The following is a 19,365-nucleotide window of genomic DNA, read 5'->3' on the forward strand; positions in this document are numbered from 1 at the left end:
TTACTCTTCCGGCCACATGGTTCGCTTTTGGTAGCACCCTCAGTAAACTATGTAGTGCTTTTAAAGACATCTCAAAACGATACTTTCTACTAGAAAATGGCATATAATAATAAACACAGAATACCATATTTTTAGATTATAAAAAGAAAACAGTAAGAAAGAAGTTAGCTATAGGACATCATCTTTCATTGAGCACAATGGCTAGCTGCTAATAAGCTAGCACACGCTCCGACTTAAAAGTTGGCAGCTACACAATTTCTCCTCTAAAACAAGGCACTTTTGAAAAGACCTGGCTATATTGTAAAAAAAAATAGTATTCAAGCAGAGAAGAGAATGGTAGCACCACCAAAAGTTCAAAAAACAACTGTTACAAGCTTCTATGATAAATAGCATTGCCATAGATTTAGCTGATAAAGAAATACACAATTGGATATATGAAAAAATAATATGTTACCTTACCTGAAGGTGTAGTTTTATCCAAAAAGTACAGAGAGGCGAAGAGCAGCTGCATTCATTTAGGTGATCCTGAAAGAGCGCAAAATTTTCAAAGAAGGCGGACCGTTGTGTAACTCAATAACTTTGTGTTCTTGTGACAAAGACTGCTTTGAGAGAAAATAATTTAGGTTCACCACACGAATAATAATTGCAGTAACGCTGGAGTGCTACATTTGCGTTGAATGAGATTAAAAATAATGTTTAAGCTTAAAGAGGGGCTTGAATTTATTTCTTTGACTTTACAAATACTTAAGTGCAAAAATGTACTCCTCCTACCCCCAGTGCCCCAACAAACTCATTCATTTTGTGTTCAGAATCAGCCTCTGCTGGTTTTGAATAATTTTAGGTTTACACAAAGAAAATCAAATTAATTTGGTATTTTTTAATTGCATTTGTGAACAACTAACATAATTTGCATGTGTTCTTTGAAAGGAGGACCTGAATCTGTTTTTTGAGTGTATCTCTGCTACTTCCATCTTCACCATCACCCTTCTTTCTCTCTCTCGTTTACACACATGTATTCTGATTTACTTTAACTGACTTTCATTTCTCTTCTCCCCAGCGCAACCTCTCTGGGCCCACTTTCACCTCCTCTTTGCTTTCACTGCAGATCACAATGTCATCTGCAAACATTTTGTTATTATTACATTTTAATGAATTATTCAACTTTGAGCTCCTTGCCCCCCTTTTTTTAGATAGATAGATAGATAGATAGCTAGATAGATAGATAGATAGATAGATAGATAGATAGATAGATAGATAGATAGATAGATAGATAGATAGATAGATAGATAGATAGATAGATAGATAGATAGATAGATAGATCGATCTGACTAGATGTGTATATATAAAAATCTAGAAAATATGGGAAACTCAAAGGGAATTTTAAGCAAAATGTAGCAGTTGCCATAAACACTTTTGGCTCTTACAGTTCTGAAACATTTATAAACTCCAGAGCACAGAATATTTTGACATACTAACTATTTAAGTCCTACAGTATTTCACACCTCTGGTGTGTTTCCCCCCACATCACATGTCTGCAGTAAACCTATCAAGTGCCTTCAGAATTAGACTCTTCATTTTTTAATGATGGATGATGACAAACTGTGAATGAAGCATAGCTGATTTGCACTGTCAACTGAGAAAGTGGGACTCAAAGACACTGACAGGCTGTCAGTGAACACCAAACCCTCAGGCAGATAGATTTTTACTTCCATTCTCAGGCTGCCTCACTGTCATGTAGCACCCTGCTGTCTATGACTTGCCCCTCTCTAACATACATTGCAGGTATGGCCATCCTGCTTCACGGTAAGCTTCAGTGAAAAACGATCTACATTTGGTGTACAGTAATCAAATATTAAATAAATATTATACTAAACATAATTAAATAATTGATTGTATATGTATTATTGCCATAAACACCTGTTTTAGATATCTTATGAAATTCACATGGATGCTCTTTCTTCTACTCAGCAAGACAATACCCTGCAGGTGGCTGTCTCATTACGATGATGGCAGCTCAGAGAACTTTACACGCTATGCACCTGTCTTTTGGTCATGTTCCACCCACATTCTTGCCACACTGGCATATTCTGTTTTGTTTTGTTGACTTTTCAAAATCCTGGTTTGGTTGCTTTATAAGTCAAGCTAAGATACATAGATAGATGGATATAAATGGTCTTTTATTAAACATGGTAGTCCTATTTCCAGTGTCAGTATTAAATAATGGAACTGTAAAATATGTCTTGAACATATCTCAGGCTGACAGCAGCTGACTTCTAAGTTAAGTGTCTCAAATCAATCTGTACTTACAATTCTCGTGGAGATGCGAGAATCGTACGTAATCGGCGTCAGTGGGGAACAACAGCTGCTCCAGGTAAAGCCATGATTTGTTTCATCGCCATTTTTTCTATCACTCTTTTCAGTCTCTAAATATGGCATGACTGGTTTTGTAAAAAAAAAAAAAAAAAAAGTGTCCAAAATTCTTTCTTAGGCTTCACTAAATGTTTTTCAAGGGTAAAGCAATTAATATTGCAAATGTTCATTTTATCATGCCAGGCTCACATTTACTGCCAACAGATCAGTAATTGTGCAGAAGCTTGGGATGTTTAACGTGACTGGAACAATATGAATCCTATCGAGCATATTTCTTTTTCTTTTAATTTGCCCTCGCACTACGGGGAGACTGGATTTGTTTGGCATCTTGCTAAGAAGAAGAAAAGAGCAATGGCAAAAATGTGCAAAATGTTTTTATTCCTAAGAGTACAGTTTCCTTTGTAGGAAACTGACCAAAGCTAAACCTTCACTGGGAAATTATTATACAAGACGAAGAAAATGGTTTATTCATGTCGTTACTGTAGCATCATTTAAAATCTACAACTTGAATATTGCGCAGATATATACACATGTGTGTGTGTGGGTGTGTGTATGTGTGTGCCTGCATTTTGTATTCAGTATGTACTACCCTTTGCACCAAGTTTTAATATTACATCGCACACGCAGTCATTTTCACATAATGTATTGGCTAAACAAAGGTGTTGCTAATGGCATTAGAGCAGGTTCTTTTCTGTTTGGTACACAGCCTTAACTAGTGTCATTAGTGTAATTGTATTTACCTACTGTTTTATGTTAAAATGCCAGCTATTAGCTGCTTAATGTAGATGAAAAAATTACAGCAATAATGTGTAGAAAATCTGTCCTAAAATGTAGGAGCTGGAATAGACATAGAACCTGGCATTATTTATGTATTGTGCTGTTTGATTGAGGTTAGCATATGTGCTTACACCTCACAGTGATTTGTTTCCATCTGTGTAACAAAGTACAACAACAACTTTGTTGCTCACTTCAATGCCCCGCAACTACTGCAGTGCATGTATTATGTAGTGCTGACAAATGATAATGATAATAAAGGCATTAAAAAAGTTGCTTAAAATGTAGAGAGAAAAGCTAAATCTAGTACCAAGCTGGCAACAATGAGGTGAAATAATGTATAAAGATTAGAGATGTGAGGGAGAAGGATTCCAGGTGCCCAAGCTGATATGGCATACCCATTTCCACTCATATACAAATATTGTTTATATCCCCAAATTAAAAACCGAACACTTACCTAACAAACAAATATCAAAAACAGTCAATATTTGAGTCCAGCTCTAGTATATCCCTCTCAATATATTTATCCGTCTGCTTGTCCCTGCCCTTTACTGATGCGTGAGTATTTATCTGCTCCCTATTTGTATCCTCAGAGGATTGCTTTGTCCTAATTGGAAAGCTGAGTTAATTATCCCCTAGCCCGTACTTGGCACATCATCTAGACCTCCCCAGAGAGACTGTTAGGTTTGGCTCATAATCCTGAGAGAGAGAAAGAGAGAGAGAGACAGAGTGAGAGAAGGGGAAAAAAACACTGGATTGAATAAAGGGGACGTGGGAGCATTCCGACCTGATTTGGCCCACGATTGATTGATATGGATTGGGGATGGAGAAATCAAAAGAATCCATCATAATTTCCAGCTGTCAGCATTCGCTTGTTTTCATAGAACTAACTAGAAGGATTCCAGTTTGCAGTTTTTCATTTTGCTTCACCTCTATTAACACCAGAAACACGAGGTTCTGGTGTTATTAGAGTTAAGTCTATTAACAGTTAAGTCACACAATGTCGCAAGATAAGAAGAAATGAACAAAACACTGAAATTAGAAATGGATCATAACCATCTGTGCCACCATAGATGATCTGTTCACAGGACAAAGAAACATGTATTTAATAACCTGATTGTTGGGGTTTTCTTGTATTATTGTAGAGTCTTTACCTTACAATACAAAGCGCCATGAGGTGACTGTTGTTGGTATTGGGATGGGTTGACAGGTTATTTGTATAAATTATGATGTTTGCATTTTCTTAAACTTCAGAAAACTGTGCATGACTGAGTTGACTGAAGAATGTATAGAGCATTGTAGTATGTTAATTCTATGCTTGTGGTAACATATCGATTCAAGTGATGCTTTTAGAATATTAAATGGATATGGATGGTCCTTTTTTTGGATCATAGGGTGGTAGAAAATGATAGGTGGAACTAGTGGAACTCATTGCCTGATTGATAGTATGTGTGAGATGTCTAACAGCCAGGACTCCCTAATGGTTGAATCTTGATTAATGTATATGTATGTGCAAATGTTTACATGAACACTGTTCTCTGTCCAGTGCACAGAACAAAGCGTTGTAATTTAATTTAAAAAAAAAAAAAAAAGGTAAGCAGGACAGTGTTCGGAGGTTATACTATATCTATTTACAAAGATTTATTTTCCCTCTGTGGACCTGTGATTGACTCAAGTGTGCAGTATTTGTTGTTTAAAAAGCCAGTAACAAAATTCTAATACTTGTCCACTATTGCTTTATAAAAAGTCACAACGTAACAAGGTATATAACAAGGTGTAATGGCAAATCGCCCATAGCCATTTAGTATTTGCATTCTATTGTGTTTGTTTTTACGTTGATTCAGGGTTTAAAAACACAAAAAACAGGTCATATATGTATATATATATATATATATATATATATATATATATATAGGTATATGTGTGTGTGTGTGTGTGTGTGTGTGTGTGTGTGTGTGTGTGTGTCTCTGTGTGGAGAGAGAGAGAGCGAGAGACATAAAATTTGACATTATACATTTTATATTAAAATCATAAATGCTTTGGGGCAACAACAGCCCAAAGGCTTGTTTGATTTGCCAAGGCTGCATTGCTTGGTAATGCTACTCCCTTCTTAGTCCTTTGCAATCTGTGTGCCATTACTCTGCTCCACTGCTAAAAATGAATGACATCCAAAAGTCATTTTAAAAGATGAATGATATCCCAGACTTATTATAATTTAATGGAGTTTCAAGATTCTTTCTTCTTACGATTAAACACGAGTTGAATTCAATTTTTATTTCCATAGCACTCTGAATAGAAAGTCAAGAGCCAGAGAAGTGGTTTAAAAATGCTGGCTTGGGTTATAAATGCTTTTTTTTGTTTACAAATGCTGCCAGTTTATTATTTCTATTTTTGCATCACAGTTATTTATCTTTGTCAGAATATGTCCAATATTCTCAGCGAAAACAAATGCGTGCTAAAATCTCTTAGATCAGTATTATTTCATTTAAATTAAATCCTAAAATTGGTTTAAGTCAAGTGCTGCCGGGTCAAAATTAACACAAGGTCCAGTCATGAATCACCTGTATTGGGTGTCACCATGTTTATTCTGTTCATACCCACTGTTTTCTGCATTTTTCCCTAGTAGCACCTGAATATAACTGCAAGTAGACAAAGAGCAAATCAGGGCTCGCAAAATCGCTAGTCCAACATCCCGGGGCTAGCGATTTTTCCAGTCGGGCTACCAAAATCTATCTCTGCCCTGCCCCTCGGGCTATTGTAGGAAGGAAAAATATATGTCAATGCTTTTGCATTCTTTCGGAAATGTAGCTGGGTAATTATGTCATTGGCATCGGTGAGCCACTGTCAATATGTGACATATTGAAATCGCGTTTGAATTTGCGCTTGTTTTTTGCTTTCACTTTGCAATCGTGCGAACTGTGTATAGAGAGCGACAGCACTGATTGGTGAGTGATGATAATTTGCACACCAATTCCTCTGACATCGTCTTATCAATCGTTAGCTTACTATGCAAACATGACAAGTGAAATCTCCCGCAGCAAGCTTAAACATATGAGAGTTTGATCGCGCAGAGAATCGCTGACCGTTATGTGTGTGTGTGTAAAAGCAGCAGGATATATATTTCAGTTCTGCTGAGCCAAATAAGACAGGTCAGGGTGAAGAAGTGACAGCCAAAGAAAAGCTTACCACAAAATGGAAAAGTTATGACAAATCAGACTATAAGGCAAAAAGAAAGTGCAGCTTTATGGTTTCTTGGACAAAAGAATTTCTGTGGCTGCAATATGACGAGCTATATAACTGGGGCTGCACATAAGTGGTCCGCAGGTGCGCATTCGCTGTCAAAATAAAATAAAAAAAACGCGCACAAGATATGAAGTTGCAACGCGTGTTTGCATACATAAGATTTTCTGGAGGAGGACAGACATTTGTTTAGAACTCTTAAAGATGTCGAAGAAGCTCCTTTAAGCAATTACTTTGGTGTTGCTCCACCTCCAAACAATTGTCAGAAGGAGTCCGAACCACAAAAGAAGCACGTATTCTCGGAAAAGTGGTTGCAGGAGGTGAGCTGGCTTCAAACAAATGATGAACGCACAGAGATGTGGTGCGGAATGTGCCGTGAAAATCCCACTCTAGCGGACAAAACAGTGCCTTTTAAATGGACGCAAACGCACGTTGCAACTTCTTATCTGGTGCGCGTCTTTTATTTTGACAGCAAATGCGCACATGCGAACCACTTATGTGCACCCGTGTAAATAACATAATGTTCTGCGGGGTGTGTTGTTGGTTTTCCCTCGATTTCTGAGTCGACAAGCGCCTTTGTTACTGGGACCAGTCATTTTAAGAAAGGCCCCATTAGAACCCATGAGAAATGCAAGAAATGCATTATTGCTCAGTCTGCAATATCTTTCCCAGAACAAACACCAATTGCAAATAACATACTCAAAATAAACCTGAAAAATCTGTTTAGAACAGCGTACTATGTTGCAAAGAGTGAACTACCATTGGCACAATTTAGCAGTCTTTGCAAACTTCAAAAAGCAAATGTAAGTAAGTAAAACTTTATTTATATAGCACCTTTCAAGATAAAAATCACAAAGTGCTTCACAGAAGCTAAAACCTAAAAATAAAAATCAACTAAAAGCAAGTTTAAAAAGATGGGTTTTTAGCTGTTTTTTAAAAGTGACCACTGAGTCCACAGATCTCAGGCTCAAAGGGAGAGAGTTCCACAATCTGGGGGCCACAGTTCCAAAAGCTTTGTCGCCTTTTGTTTTCAGCCTCGTGTGCTGGACAGCAAGCAAGCCCTGGTCACATGACCTCAGGGACCTGCTGGGAATGGCCTAGCAGGTCCCTAGATCTTGGTTCCACTTGTCTCTTACCCGTGACTTCAGTGGAAATTTCAAATTCAGGATCTGACACAGACTGATTCAAGTCCTACACAGTTCTTACAAGTTCATAGAAATTTCTGTTCAATTAGAACCAAGTATTTGAGTTGATGATTGTAATTTTTATACAATGTTGTAATTTGTTTTTCAACAATTTTTTGATTAATGTTTTGTTTCCTTTACAATATTATACTTTAATGTATAATATTGTAAAGGAAACAAAACATCAATCAAAAAATTGCTCTCTGTTTTATTCGGGCTACTTACATTTATTTTGGGCTACCAAAAACTGAAGAGTCCCTGCCCGAAGGGCTACCAGGGATCTTGAAATTTTGAGACCCCTGCAAATGATACGTTTTCCTTAAAAAAGTTCTTCTCTTTTCTTAGGAACTGGAACCAGGATCAATTAGACAGTTGTTATGATATCTGTAAATGTTACGGAAATGTGTTTCACTGGTTTCTTTATTATATTGTTCAGTGTAGTGCGATACAGTGGCGTTCAGTAACAATTACAGGATGGCAAGCAGAGACTATGGGATCCCTTTAAAAAAACAAAAAACAAATAAATGACTAAATAAAGTTTACTTTAGTCTTTAACAACCCAAACTGGACCAGATTAAAAGACTCTCGCTGCACTCTTTCTCTGCATTTTCACCTTCCGGGATCTTGAACAAAAAATTGTATTAATACTAAAGTTATCTAAATATTTACTGGTAGCTAACATTGACAAGTGGTTAAGAATTCTTTTAGAACAATTTAGAACTGTAGCAATGAAATACTAAGAAAACAAAGCACTCTATATATAACTATTATTATTGGCAAATTCTTAATGAAGTATCAAAAAAAGTAATTTATTCAGTAGAAAAAATGTTCCCCATCAGTGTTATATGGATCAGTATTATTTCTGCAAATGGGTTGGTTGGGCTGTTTTGAAAAATCACAGTTAAAGCAAAAAGCTTTTATTAAAATAGACATGGCAGGAGTTCCCATCTCCTCATATACTGAACGAGTTATTAAAATTTTCTTACATCACACATGTTAGTCGAGGTGGATAAACTTGGACAATTCACTGGTAATAATGATAAATGAGAGTGTTTGTGTCATGGTCCTGGGTCGGTGACCCAGCGCTTTTAGTTTGTTATCATTTTCTAGATGATGATTGTTTAAGTTCTGTGTTATTTTCGATCTGCCTCTAAGTCTGCGTCTGTACCTGTCTGTCTATGGTGTCTCCCCATCTGTTTGTGAATCTGTCTGTTTAGTTCAATGTCTTGTCTGGTTCCATGTATCTGAGTTTCCTGTTTTATTGTGAAGGTCCGTGTCATATGTGAGTGTGATCAGTTTACGTTTCCCCTGTCCCGTCAGCCCAGATTCCTCCCAGCTGTGTTGCCCTCCTGTCTCTCATCCCCTGATTACTGGTGTGTGTATTTAAGCTCTGTGTGTTCTCCTGCCTGTTGCTGGTTCGTCTGTATTACTCAGTGTCAGTCTGTGTATCCACCGTGTCTTCTCCCTGCTGTTCATCGTCATCCTCCTCTGCTCGTTTTCATTCAGGTTTGTGCTCTGTAGTTTAGTTGTTTCCCAGTTTAGTTTAGTTCGTGCCCCGTTTGCTGTTTGTCCACATTCTTTTGTGTTCAATAAATCACCTTCACTCCTCTATGACTGCCTGCGCTTGGATCCTCATTTATTCCACACGGCTCGCCTCGGCAGCCGTGACAGTACGAACCGGCCACTATGGACCCAGCAGCAGTCAACCCGCCCGAGGAGCTCCGGGAGGACATTATTTACTCGGTGGACAGATTAATTAACTTATGGCTCGAGCATGAGGGGAGAGAATTCCGCCAAGGCATAGCTGTTCGGCTACAGCGCTTAGTTTCTGGTCTCCCCTGGTTGCTCAGCTCACTTCACCCGCTCACACAGAATTTCGTTCTGAACGAGCTTCATCTTCTCCCCCCTGCTACCACCCACTCTGCAACTCATGCTTCACTCCCTGACCCGACGGAGAGTGTCCTGCCCGGCCCGTCGGTCCAGCCTTCAAATGGGAAACGGCACTCACGCCGTCGACGCCCCTCGCCACAGTCGGACCCCAGGATATCAGAGCGGCCGACTGTGGTGAGTAAAAAGGATAACGGCTCCAATCTGAACTGTAAGACTTTTTCTTTTGGGGTTGTTCGGGGTGTGTCAGTGGGAGCTAATTCACAAAGCTTACCCTTCGTGATAACCGATCTCTCCCAGGTTGGCATTTTTAAGACTTCAGCGAAAGCAAAGGGCTGTTGTTCTTCTGAACCTGTTAAACCCATGTCAGCTAACCCAGGGTCTGCTAAAACTGTGGCATATATCCCAGAGACAATTAACACCAGCTCTGATAATACCAGGACTGTTTATTCTTTTGAACTGCAACCGGATGCTCAGTTAGCCGCCCGGCCTCAAGCTCAGTTAGCCGCCCGGCCTCAAGCTCAGTTAGCCGCCCGGCCTCAAGCTCAGTTAGCCGCCCGGCCTCAAGCTCAGTTAGCCGCCCGGCCTCAAGCTCAGTCTCCAATTCCACCACCGCCGTCACCCCAACCATTGTTTCAGTCACCCTCAGTTCATCCTCCTGTTCAGCAGCCACTAGCCCTGCACCCTGTGTCACTTGCTACTCCGGTACAACAAGCCCAGTCAAATCAATCTAAAAGGAACTGGGTTTCATCCGTTTGTTCTAAGCAGAGCGTCAAACCTAATGATAATGTCAACATTCCTCAAAGGCTGGCCAGTTCTGAGACTGAGATGCACTCCAGGGCCTCCCCAGAGGCTGGGTTTCAGCCCCCATCAGACTCTGGACCCCTGGAGTTTAAGAAGCCAGCTGAGGACTGCACCCGGCTGTCGCTGCCTGAGCAGGGTCAATGCTCTGCGCAGCTGCAGGCCGCTATGTGTTTGCCAGAGGCCTGTGCGCCCGCTGGTCCTGTTGCGTTCCTGCCAGAGGTCTCCACACCTGCTGGTTCTGTTCTGTGTGTGCCAGGGGCTCCAGTGCCCACTGGTTCTGTGACTGTTTTTGCTGGGGGGCCGGAGGAGCCCGTCCAGCCTTCTGCCTCGTCAGCTGGGGGGCCCGAGGAGCCCGTCCAGCGTCCTGCCTCGTCAGCTGGGGGGCCCGAGGAGCCCGTCCAGCCACCAGCTGCAGTCTCATCACCAGCTGCAGTCTCATCACCAGCTGCAGTCTCATCACCAGCTGCAGTCTCATCACCAGCTGCAGTCTCATCACCAGCTGCAGTCTCATCACCAGCTGCAGTCTCATCACCAGCTGCAGTCTCATCACCAGCTGCAGTCTCATCCGCCTCGCCTGGTCCGGCTCCAGCTTCCTCGTCTTCATCCGCCTCGCCTGGTCCGGCTCCAGCTTCCTCGTCTTCATCCGCCTCGCCTGGTCCGGCTCCAGCTTCCTCGTCTTCATCCGCCTCGCCTGGTCCGGCTCCAGCTTCCTCGTCTTCATCCGCCTCGCCTGGTCCGGCTCCAGCTTCCGCCTCGCCTGGGGCTGCAGGGGCCACGCAGCCTTCAGGTCCCCTACTACCACCTCCACATCGTCGGTCATCTGCCAGGCCGCTTGTTGGGCATCTTCGCCACCGTGGACTCCCTCCTGAACGCCGCCGTTGCTGTTCGCACGGTCGGCCCCCAGAACTGTTTCAACGCCGCCGTTGCTGTTCGCACGGTCGGCCCCCAGAACTGTTTCCACGCCACTGCCTACTGCGTGGCCGGCATCCGGACCTGCCCCGTTGCCATTCGCATGGTCGGCCTCCTGAACTTGACCATCTGGGCCCTTTTGGACTCTGTCCCTCCGTCCTGGGCCCCCTCCGCCCGCCCTGGTCGGGTTGTTTTCTGTTTTATTTTGGTCCGTTTTTTCGTTTCTGCTGGGCTGTCTGGTGCCAGCCCTTGGGGGGGGGGGGGGGGGGGTACTGTCATGGTCCTGGGTCGGTGACCCAGCGCTTTTAGTTTGTTATCATTTTCTAGATGATGATTGTTTAAGTTCTGTGTTATTTTCGATCTGCCTCTAAGTCTGCGTCTGTACCTGTCTGTCTATGGTGTCTCCCCATCTGTTTGTGAATCTGTCTGTTTAGTTCAATGTCTTGTCTGGTTCCATGTGTCTGAGTTTCCTGTTTTATTGTGAAGGTCCGTGTCATATGTGAGTGTGATCAGTTTACGTTTCCCCTGTCCCGTCAGCCCAGATTCCTCCCAGCTGTGTTGCCCTCCTGTCTCTCATCCCCTGATTACTGGTGTGTGTATTTAAGCTCTGTGTGTTCTCCTGCCTGTTGCTGGTTCGTCTGTATTACTCAGTGTCAGTCTGTGTATCCACCGTGTCTTCTCCCTGCTGTTCATCGTCATCCTCCTCTGCTCGTTTTCATTCAGGTTTGTGCTCTGTAGTTTAGTTGTTTCCCAGTTTAGTTTAGTTCGTGCCCCGTTTGCTGTTTGTCCACATTCTTTTGTGTTCAATAAATCACCTTCACTCCTCTATGACTGCCTGCGCTTGGATCCTCATTTATTCCACACGGCTCGCCTCGGCAGCCGTGACAGTTTGTTTACCTGCTAATGCTAGCTCTACACTAAGTGTAGCTCATAGCTGAAATCACAGCAGTGAGAGTGGAACCAGTGTCAGGATGCCTTAGCATGCTAATATCCCATCAAATGTTGATGTACAATGCAAATGAGCAAATAACTAAATGGCCTCTCAAACTGACAAACTCCAACTACTGGACATAACCATGAGAAAACCTAAAAAACCTACTCCATGCAGATTTAACCGGCTTAGCTATCAAGCTCATTAATTATACTTCAGGCCTCAAGAGCAGACTGCACTCACAAGATGACAGTAATGTAAAGGATCGATGCAAACAGGCAACGGACAAGCTTCAGTACACAACATTGTTTGAAATGAAAGGAGAGCCATTACTTAATGTTGGTATGTTTTAAAAATAATGTCTGTTTAAATTTCACTAGACAAGCAGGTCTTGCCTTGCTTTCCCTGAGAGAATGGCACTGGTGTGACGTTTCTTGCTTTATAAAAGAAAAGTAGATTGATTCTTTCCCACAATTCAAAGCAGTGTACCCTCATGCAGCCTCAACTTCAGTGAACTGACGATCATGTGGATTGTCAAGGTCAGGTCAAGGTCAAGGTCAGATTTATTTATATAGCACATTTCCAACAGCCGATGCTGCACAAAGTGCTTAACAATAACAATAAAATTAAAAACTACAGTGTAATACAATAATAACAATAGAAACAATAAAATAGAAGAATTGAAACAATACTAACTAATTCAGATAAATCCAAAATGCTTGGGTCATGTGTTAAAAGCCAGAGCGTAAAAGTGTGTCTTTAGTAAAGATTTAAATTGCTCAAGAGTTTGAGCAGATCTAATATTAAAGGGGAGACTATTCCAAAGTCTGGGACCTGCCACAGAGAAGGATCTATCACCACGAGATTTGAGGTTAGTCCGTGGAATGGACAACAATAGTTTTGAACTAGATCTCGTGGGTTTTCCTGGAGCATAGGCAGAGAGCTCTGACAAGTAGGGGGGGGGGGCTCGGGCGTTAAGTGACTTAAAAACAAAAAGTAAGAGTTTAAATTGGATCCTGTAGGGGACAGGGAGCCAGTGTAAAGAGGCTAAAATTGGGGTTATATGCTCTCTCCGTTTGGTACCGGTTAGCAGGCGAGCAGCAGCATTTTGAACCATCTGAAGGCGATGGATGGTGGCATGATCTAGGCCATAATACAATGAATTGCAGTAGTCCAATCTGCAAGTAAGAAAAAGGTGGATGATACGCTCGAAGACGTCAGCCGGAAGGTATGGCTTTATCCTGGCTAGCTGTCTTAGCTGAAAAAAAACAGGACTGAACTACTGCACTCACCTGCTTATTCAATTTAAAAGAACCATCAATGTAAACTCCGAGGTTTTTTACATGTGTTTTACAATACGAGGAGAGGGTACCCAACGTGCTGTCGATATGATTGAAATTGCCAAAAATGACAACCTCAGTTTTGTTTTCGTTTAGCTGTAAAAAATTTAATGATAACCACTGTTTAATGTCGTCAAGGCAGCGTAATAAGAGCTGCGGTTGATCTGATCCTGATTTTAAAGGTAGATAAATCTGTAGATCATCCGCAAAGCAATGAAATGAAATGCTGTACCGCGAGAAGATGGAGCCCAATGGCAGCAAATAGAGTGCGAAGAGGGCAGGACCCAAAATAGAGCCTTGAGGAACGCCGTATTTAAGAGGAGCTAATTTGGAGTTGTGGGGGCCCATATTGACATAAAAGAACCTTTCTGTCAAGTAGGAGCGAAACCACTGAAGGGCAGATCCTTTTAGGCCAGCATGCGATTCTAGCCGTGATAACAGGATGTCGTGGTCAACCGTGTCAAAAGCTGCTGACAAGTCCAACAGTAAAAGGGCAGCAGGGCTGCCAGAATCCATAGTTAAGAGAATATCGTTAAAAATCCTTAAAAGTGCTGTCTCAGTGCTATGTAATGATTTAAAACCAGATTGAAATTTTTCTGAGATCATATTAGAATCGAGGTGTGCCTGCAACTGTAGATAGACCACTTTCTCCAAAACTTTAGATAGAAAAGGAAGCTTTGAGATGGGCCTGTAATTAGACAGAACAGTTGGGTCCAGGTTTTGTTTTTTAAGAAGAGGCTGAACTACAGCTTGTTTGAAGCATAGTGGGACGCAGCCTGTAGTAAGGGACGTATTAATCAATTTCAGAATAAAAGGGCCAACAATATTAAAAGTGTTTTTGAGCAGACTCGGGGGAAGAGAATCAGAGGGGCAGTGTGATGATCTTAGGCCACTAACTATCGCGGTCAGGTCCTTAAGGGAGACGGGATCAAACTGCTCTAAGACAGCTGAACACACAGGTGGAGGGCTTTGAACTGAGACAACAGACAACGAAACAAGGGCCCTAATCGATAAGATCTTGTTATTGAAAAATGCTAAAAAATCATCGCACATACTTGGTGAAGAAGTAACTCCAGGATTATCACATAAACTAAAAAAGCGATTAAGAATGTTAAAAAGTACCTGAGGCCTATGACCGTTTGCTGATACTAAGTTTGAGACAAATTGTGTTTTTGCAGTTTTTACAGCTTCTTGATAAGCAGAGAGACAAGTCCTTAAAATCTGTAAGGAAACATACAATCTGTCCTTTTTCCATCTCCTTTCAGCGCGTCTGTATTCGCGTCTGAGGGAGCGGGTGTAATCGTTCAACCACGGTTCTGATGAATTCTTAGCGCGCACAGTTCTGAATGGTGCAATAGAGTCCAAGATATAAGTGCAAGTAGAATGAAGAATAGCCGAAAGGTCCTCAACATTTTTACAATTGGAGTTCAATATTCCAGAGTCCATAAAGGCAGCAGAAAAGGCAGGTGCTGTTAGTACATTAAGCGCTCGCTTTTTGCGCAGTGGGGCGTTCGACTTGTCCATCGAGCAGCGCAGTGTTAGAGTGAACAACACAGGAAGATGATCGGAAATGCGTAATTCGGATATATCCGTGATGCACACTTCCAACCCGTGGGAAAGCACCAAGTCCAGTGTGTGACCTTTTTCGTGCGTGGGACCAGAAACCCACTGGGTCAAGTTAAAGGAATCAATAATATTTAAAAAGTCCTTGACCAAAAATTTCGAATCACAACAGACATGAATATTAAAATCGCCAAGGATCAAAAAGCTGTCGTATTTAAGAGCGATTCCAGCCATAAAATCAGAAAACTCTTTGATAAAATCCTTATTAAACTTGGGAGGGCGATATATAAGGGCACACAGCAGAGGCGCAGCAGGATTAAGGTGTAACTCAAACAGCTGGAGTTCAAAACTAGAAAATGAGTCATGCTGTAATATTTGATGGCAATGAAATCGAGGATTGAACACAGTGGCTAGGCCTCCCCCCCTGCCAGAGGACCGAGGGAGGCTGAAGAATGAGAAATTGGGAGGGACCAGTTCCGAAAACGCTACAGACTCACCGGGTTGGAGCCATGTTTCCGTCAGAAATAGAAAGTCCAACTGTTGTGACTTTATGAAGTCGTTTAATACAAACGTCTTGTTTGCTAATGATCTTACATTTAGCAAGGCCATTTGGAATGTGTAGATCCTAGCATCGGACGCTCCAGCTCGGTTAAGTGTGTGTCTTCAGCTGAATAGAATCCGGGTGTTTTTTGCTTAAAAATAATGAATAAATAAAAAATTAACAATCAAAATAGTTACGCGTAATCATTGAATGCATAATTAACAGTTAAGACTGTGCTTTTAAGACCTAATTCTGTGTTTGTTATAGATATGCAAATAAACTTCAGTGACAATATGTGACTAATATAAGATGGGAATGAACAAAGTAAAGCACAGAAATAGCAAGGACTGCAATGTGAACACTTTCTACCCAGAGAGGAAATTTGGGCCCCAGTACATGAAATACTGTGACTTCAAAGACTAACTTGCTGGTGGAGAAAGAGGAAAAAATTTGAACTTGGATGAACAGAAAAATAGTAACTGTATAGTTGAACTATAAAAATGAAAACCTGTTGGTCAGCAAATACACATATTGGCCTTCAGGTTTGAAATCATTGCCCCTTTGCTGTCTTTTCCGGCATTGAGTTACTACACACTGTGGATAACTGTGATCAGATGCTCAGCACTGCTCAAAATGTGTATTGAGTATAGTGTGTTGACTATCTCCCAGACTCCAATGAAATCACATGCTTCAGCCTAGTTAAGAACTCTGGAGTGACGATCTCTTAATAGAGGAGTTCTGTTCAAGGAGCTGGAGAGATGCAGCAAAGGAGATACTCGATAGAGTGACTGTGTTGGAAAACAGATGAGAAAGACAAGATACCTTGAATGTGATCAAAATACCAACTCACTGGCCCAGTCCCCTGGTCATAGGCCGATTTGAGTGAAAATTGGAACCTTGTAAGCTGACTGGTGAATCGAGAGAGGTCTTGAATGAGCACTGCCTCACATCTGTAACTCATGCACATTCACCATGTTATCATGCATGGGGATAGAGCCTGCTATGAATACCAAGTCCGATCCAATACACACCTAAATGCTCACCTAGGAGTGCATTACTGAGGTGAAACGTTCACTGTCCTGACCTAACCAATCCCTAAAATCAATCTGCCACATGAGGTAAAGGATTTTCCACAGGGGATAATGTCACTAAAGCTGCTGCTATCTACCCTCTGTGGAAGAATACAGTCTATTTGATCAGTCTTTTGTTAGTTGCAATATTGTTTTGTTTTGTGTTTTAATTTTCTTGGTGTGGTTAATGTGCTTGTAATTTAATTATTAGGATTATTTATTGAAACATTGGCTTAAAAAAACCAAACAACCCCCTCCAACATGACCAGCCATAATGGCTTGAGTTCAACATTACAAGATTGAAATGTCTTTGTTTATAAGCCAACTCTTTCCTGCAGTGTTTTATTTTTAACCTTTCATAACCAACCCATTACAATTTAGTAATTAATTATGGCACATGCACACTACTTAAATTGGGAAGTTGTTTACTTTTCAAGCAGTCCTAATTTCTTTTGTTGTAACAGCATCAAAAGCGGGAAATTTATTTTAATACTTTATTTTGTGCCAAGTCAACGTTAACTCATAAAACCATGTTCCCACTGTCAAAGATAAAAAAAAACATCCACAAGAGAGAGATTAACCTTGCCTCTTGCTCTTCTAAATATATCCCTGAAAATCTCCCTGAAAAATATAATGCAGTAACTAAATGCAATGTTTATAGCAGTATTAAAACTATAACATTGAAAACACAGGAATTTGCATACTTATTGTAAAGAAAGTTACTTTTATGTATCAGACTTTACTTGCGAAGGGCACTTGGTATATGACTACCAAAGTAATTTTGTCATTTTTTTAAAAGAAAGTTCCAAACTATGCTTTATGTTGATAAATGATGGTATCAGGGAACTGTTAAGACCAGAGGTATCATCCGTTGCTTACTAATTATGCTTATCTTCCACTATACATTAAATGAATATTGCTGGTACATGCCTATGCTACTGTGTTGTTTGGTCTGTAATTTTAGTCATTGCTAAGCTGTACCCATCAGACCATTTTGGTAGCTCAGTTCCTGATTGTCTGGGAGTTTTCCAGCAAATATTAATTGGAGATAAAGCATCTGAATGTCAGGACCGGGACCACACCTCCAAACACGCTCCTTCCAGTTCTCATCTATATAGGTTCCCTCAGTTCTACAAGCTGTTAGTTCTCGTTTACGTGCCCCACTCTCCCTCGCCTTTTCAATTCTTTCACTTCTTCACTTCTATTTAGTACATGGGGATCTGCCAGGCCCAGGAGCCGCTGCCTGTCCCATTCGAGGCCTTTCCCAAACTGCAGCTCAATTCATGTCTAAGCCGTTCACCTTTATAAAATGCTGTCAAACCTAAAATGAGGACGTGCGCCCAGCGAGTGAATGAGGCTTGTCTTCGTAATACCATGAGTGACCAACACTTACCACACAGATATGACTCAATGCAAATGAATGTACATAGAAGTTTCTCCCCATTCCTTGAATTGAATATGCCAGTGTAGAGAGCTACCCTGATCCATCATCATCGTTGTCAAAGAAGAGAAAACAGAAGAACGATGTTCCTGTCTGTTGGCTTTATTGTAAATTACAGCTTAGTTTTTTGTTTTTTCTATTGGGCACATTAATTAAGCCATCTGGCCCCAGATGGGTTAATTAATGGTTGTAAAATACCGATGGTATTGGTTTGTAGCGAACACACAGGGAGATAAAAAGGCCAATCAGACTCTTGAGTATATTGCCCAGCCATAGTGAAAATATCCAAAATATCTGTCTCTATCATATTTTGAAATATTTCTAGTAACTGGGGTTTTCAAGCAAACACGTTGACCACGTTACCTGTGTGGAAGTCATTAGTATTAATTATCTTCCTCTCCAGAGGGTTATAGTTGGACAAATTACAGTACAATGTGAGTATCTTGAACATGAACTGGAGGGACTACATGGAGTGGCATCTGATTATTGCTTTGTTGTGTATTTGCCACAAAGTAGGTCTAGTTATATATATATTATATAAGTGACTAGCAAACATTTTTACAATAGTTTACTGTCAAAATTTTATCTTCCCAATAGTTCATCCAGTCAAGGTTGCATTTGTGAATTTCATATTGTGATTAAAAGACAACATCTTGTTAAATTAGTCTGGTGACTAAATTGCTGTTTGGTCCACTCAACACATGGTATGTCCAGGTTGTTAAATTTTACACCAGGCTATCTTTCTTTATATCTCACCATAATGCTTTACATCTGTTTGACAAATTGTGATTAAGTTACATGGATGTAACATAAATTTCAGGGCAGCAACATGACTGCAGTTTATGACAGGATGAACGAGATTGATAGTGCTTGCTGGAAAAGGGATTTGATACAGTATATACCAGTTGATTTGATTAATCAATGCCATGAGCTGCAGTAAGTACAGCTAAACCTTCTTAATTTGTGCTTGTAAAGAACTCTGTTGAATCTGCATATAAAATGAGAAAAGTAGAGAACCAGTTGTTAGCAAGAAAATGACTTTCCAAAGTCCATTTTTAGGTTCAGTGCATGCATTGCTCGAAGATTATTAGCTAGAACATTCACAAAGCCTTGAGGATTCTTCTGATGTATAACATATAAAGCAAACAGTGATGTGCTAGCCAATTAATTAAATTATACTTAACATAATGCCACAATTTAACAGGTTGCCCACAAATCCTAAGCCCCTCTCTTCTGACCTAATTTCATTTCGAACCCTGGCAAACATTCCCTGATTAGATTTCTTTATTGATTCTTCGGCAGTCGTGAAGG

General features: G+C 40.9%; 2 protein-coding genes across 4 annotated transcripts in view; one reads left to right on the forward strand and one right to left on the reverse strand.

Moving 5' to 3' along the window:
• The window catches only part of luzp2 (leucine zipper protein 2), a 167,800-nt gene that overhangs the window by 34,431 nt on the left and 114,004 nt on the right, over positions 1-19,365 (forward strand). The gene's annotated exons all lie outside the window — the stretch shown is intronic.
• Positions 1-19,365, reverse strand: part of LOC308397984 (uncharacterized protein) — a 120,883-nt gene that overhangs the window by 1,846 nt on the left and 99,672 nt on the right. For both annotated transcript variants that reach the window (XM_080884330.1, XM_080884331.1), the window contains one exon: positions 460-525. The gene's annotated coding sequence lies outside the window, so the exon portion shown is untranslated. The remainder of the gene's footprint in view (positions 1-459; positions 526-19,365) is intronic.

This window comes from Rhamphochromis sp. 'chilingali' (genome assembly GCF_963969265.1).
Source record: "Rhamphochromis sp. 'chilingali' genome assembly, chromosome: 6".
Classification (NCBI taxonomy): Eukaryota; Metazoa; Chordata; class Actinopteri; order Cichliformes; family Cichlidae; genus Rhamphochromis; species Rhamphochromis sp. 'chilingali'.